The following is a 4,339-nucleotide window of genomic DNA, read 5'->3' on the forward strand; positions in this document are numbered from 1 at the left end:
AAGTACTTCTTGGCTGTATAAGCTGTCTTCATAAACCCACACATTCAAAGAAATTTCCTTCTGAGCACGCCAATGAAAGAGTATTCGTGAAAAAGGTCTTGCACAAGAAAGTGGTCAAGCAAAGTGCAAGGATGGGGGATAGTTACCGGGAAGAATTGTGTGAGGTCTCTCCGGGTCCCTGCCCCACCCCAGGCTGTAGCGGGGAAAGGAGGAAAGAAGAGGAAGGGGAGGAGTGGGGAAAACGGACTCAGAGGAGCCACCCACCTGCAGCTGCCCAGCCTCCTGGGCAGTGCCCTCCGGGAAGCACACAAGTAGGGGTTGGAGGCGGCCTTCGATGGACCCTGAGCCCAGGCCGGCAGCCAGCAGGGGTCGCTGCAGACATGGGAATCACGGCGCTGACAGTGCATCTGCAGCGCTGTGTTCAGGTGCTTTTGCTGAACGGCCATCTCTGCTCTAAACCCAGGGGGTGCAGAGGATCCTCCCAGATGAAGAAACCCAGGACAAAGAGGTCAAAGGACTTGCCCAGAGTCCCTAACTGGTTAATGGAAAAACTCCTGCTCTTCTAACTTAGGTCAAACCGGAGGATTCAGACAGCGGCTTTCAGAAGCCCTGTGGGAGAGGAAGGGTTAGGGCAAGAGCTTATCAAACGTTTAAAAATTACATATTTTATAATAATTCAGCCAGGCGCCGTGGCTCACATCTGTAATCCCAGCTCTTTGGGAGGCCTAGACGGGCGAATCACCTGAGCTCAGGAGTTCCAGACCAGCCTGGCCAGCCTCTCCTCTCTCTGTAGTAGAGAAACCCGGTTCTACTAAAAATACAAAAATTAGCTGGGTGTGGTGGGTGCCTGTAGTCCCATCGGGAGATTGAGGAATGAGAATCGCTTGAACTCGGGAGGCAGAGGTTGCAGTGAGCCGAGCTGGCGCCATTGCACTCCAGTCTGGGCGACAGAGTGAGACTCTCCCTCAAAAATAATAAGGGTAGTAATAATAATAATAATAATTAAAAAATCAAAAATTAAAAAAAAATCTTGAGCAATGAAATGAGTGTATTTGTTTCCCAGAATCCTCAGCAGTACAGGGAAGTTTCAAAATTAGCTTTCTTGTTTTGTTACTGGTATAATAGCTATGACTTCTCAGTATTGAGGTAGGCTATTCTGTTTACAAAAACTTGGTAATTAAACTGTGTTAAATTTAAGAATTCCTGTTCATCAAAAGACACCAATAAGAATGAAAATTCAAGCCGGAGTGTGGGAGAAGACATTCATAATTCATATATCTGACAAAGGACTTGAATCCAGAATACAGAAAAACTTCCTAAAAGTCAATAAGAGGCTGGGCACGGTGGCTCACACCTGTAATCCTAGCACTTTGGGAGGTCGAGGCAGGCGAATCACCTGAGGTCAGGAGTCCGAGACCAGCCTGACCAATATGGTGAAACCCCGTCTGTACTAAAAATAAAAAAAATTAAGCAGGCATGGTGGGGGGCCCCTGTAATCCCAGCTACTCAGGAGTCTGAGGTAGGAGAATCTCTTGAACCCAGGAGGCAGAGGTTGCAGTGAGCTGAGATCACACCATTGCACTTCAGCGTGGGCAACAGAGCAAGACTCCAACTCAAAAACAAACAAACAAACAAAAAAGTCAATAAGAAAAGGACAAACAGACAATTCAATGGAAAAAAAAGGGCAAAAAAAAAAAAACAAAACTCACAAAATGGGCAAAAGACTAGAATCGGCACATGGTAGAAGAGGATATCCACATGGCCAATCAACAGGAAAAAATGCTTGGCTCCATTAGTCATCAGGGAAATGCAAGTTAATACAGAATGTGGCCGGGCAGGGTGGCTCATGCCTCTACTCTCAGTGCTTTGGGAGGATGAGGTAGGAGGATTGCTTGAGCCCTTCAAGATCAGCTTGGGCAACAACATAGTGAGATGAAATCTCTAATCACACACAAACACACACACTCCCACTGTTTTTTATATATATATATATATATATATGGCTGAGATCAAGATGGTTGTGAGACTCGGCACCTTCCTCAAGAATGCCTGGGCCAAGGAGCCAGTGTGGGTGGTCTCCTTCATCATTGGGAGCCTCACTGTAATTCTGACCCCACTCAGCCCCTACACCAAGTACTCCATCATGATCAGTGAGGCCACACCCTACAACTATCCAGTGCCCATCCGCGATGATGGGAACATGCAGACACGTGCAGCCACCTCCAGGGCCCCCACGGCCCCAGCTTGGAGTGGCTGAAGAAAATGTGAGCACCTCCACTGACAGAAGAGGCCCCTCCCATGGCTCCCAATAAAAATGTGAAAACCAACAACAACAACAACAAAACAACAACAAAAAAATATATGTATATATGTCTATCAAGTGTTGCTACTTCTCCCAATATCTCCTGAAGCTGAATATTTACATATCCTGTGGCCAGCATAGGTATATACTCAACAGAAATATGTTCGTGTGTGGTAGTTAATATTAAGTGTCAACTTGATTGTGGCCGGGTGCAGTGGCTCACACCTGTAATCCCAGCACTTTGGGAGAAGGCCAAGGCAGGCAGATCACTTGAGACCAGGAGTTTAAGACCAGATTGGTCAATATGGCCAACCCCATCTCTATTAAAAATACAAAAATTAGCCAGGTGTGGTGGTGCGCACCTGTAGTCCCAGCTACTCAGGAGACTGAGGCAGGAGAATCGCTTGAACCAGGGAGGTGAAGGTTGCAGTGAGCCAAGATCACGCCACTGCACCCCAGCCTCTTAGACTCTGTCTAAAAAAAAAAGTGTCAACCTGATTGGATTGAAGGATGCAAAGTATTGTTTCTGGGTGTTTTGTTGTTGTTGTTACAGTGGTACCAGAGATTAACATTTGAGGCAGTGGACTGGGAGAGGCAGATCCACCCCCAAACTGGGTGGGCACCATCCAATTGGCTCCCAGTGCAGCAAAATAGCAGGCAGAAGAAGATGGAAGGGCAGACTTCCTGAGTCTTCAGGCCTTCATCTTTCTCCTGTGCTCAATGCTTCCTGCCTGGAACATCACACTCCAAGTTCTTTGGTTTTTGGACTATTGGACTTACACTGGTGGTTTGCCAGGGGCTCTTGGGCCTTTGGCCACAGACTGAAGGCTGCACTGTCAGCTTCCTGACTTTTGAGGTTTTGAGACTCAGACTGAGCCACTGCTGGCTTCCTTGCTCCTGAGCTTGCAGAGAGCCTATCATAGGACTTTACCTTGTGATCTTGTGAGTCAGTTCTCCTTAATAAACTTCCTTTCATATATACATACATCCTATTAGCTCCGTCCCTCTAGTTCTGTCCCTAACACAAGGTGTTGATCAAAAGCAAGCTCTAGAATGTTCAGGCTGACTCTGGGCACAGTGCCTATGGGTTAGTTCTCCTCCGCAAGGGGCAACACCAGTTCAGTAAAATTGCTAGAGAGAGAGAGAGAGAGAGAATGTTCCATAGCAGCACCATTAATAATACCCCCAAACTGAGAATTATCCAAATGTCTATCAACAGTAGAGTGGATGAATTGGGGCACACTAGAATACTATAAAGCAACGAACATGAATGAATGACCACTACTCATGAATGAATGAAACAGTATGCGGAATCCCACATATATAATATATGCAAAAGAAAACTTGCATTCTCTCAGATTCCATTTATACAAGTCAGGATAATGGTACCCTTGGAAGGTGGTGACCAGAAGCGGTCTCCAGGGCTTTAGAGTTCTTATAATGTTCCATTTCTTGATCTGGATGCTGGTTACACAGTTCATTTGTAAAAAAAAAAAAAAAAAAAAAAATTCACATTGTACATTATGATTTATTCATTTTCATACTGTATGTATCTTATATTAACACAATTTTTAAGACATCATTAAGGAAATGGAAAGCTGAGAGTAGGAGGAGATATTTGCAACACATAAAAAATATCACTTAGGTCCTTGCCTTTACTCTAAATTAAGGGGCCAGGCGCCATGGCTCATGTCTATAATCCCAGCACTTTGAGAGGCCAAGATGGGCAGATCACCTGAGGCCAGGAGTTCAAGACCAGCCTGGCCAACAGAGTGAAACCCTGTCTCTACTAAAAATACAAAAAAAAAAAATTAGCCAGGAGTGGTGGGGCGTGCCTGTAGTCGCAGTTTCTTGGGAGGCTGAGGCATGAGAATCACTTGAACCCTGGAGGCAGAGGTTACAGTGAGCCAAAATCACGCCACTGCACTCCAGCCTGGGCAACAAAGAGAAACTCTATCTCAAAAAAAAAAAAAGAAAGAAAAAGAAATTAAGGACTTTTTTTTTCTTATAATCTCTTCATCTTTCTGTATAAATTTT

At 45.3% G+C, this 4,339-nt stretch overlaps 1 pseudogene; it reads left to right on the forward strand.

Moving 5' to 3' along the window:
- The first annotated feature begins 2,014 nt into the window (after positions 1 to 2,014).
- On the forward strand, positions 2,015 to 2,268 carry LOC105552335 (annotated as a pseudogene).
- The last annotated feature ends 2,071 nt before the right edge of the window (positions 2,269 to 4,339 follow it).

This window comes from Mandrillus leucophaeus, unplaced genomic scaffold (genome assembly GCF_000951045.1).
Source record: "Mandrillus leucophaeus isolate KB7577 unplaced genomic scaffold, Mleu.le_1.0 Scaffold550, whole genome shotgun sequence".
NCBI classification, from domain to species: Eukaryota; Metazoa; Chordata; class Mammalia; order Primates; family Cercopithecidae; genus Mandrillus; species Mandrillus leucophaeus.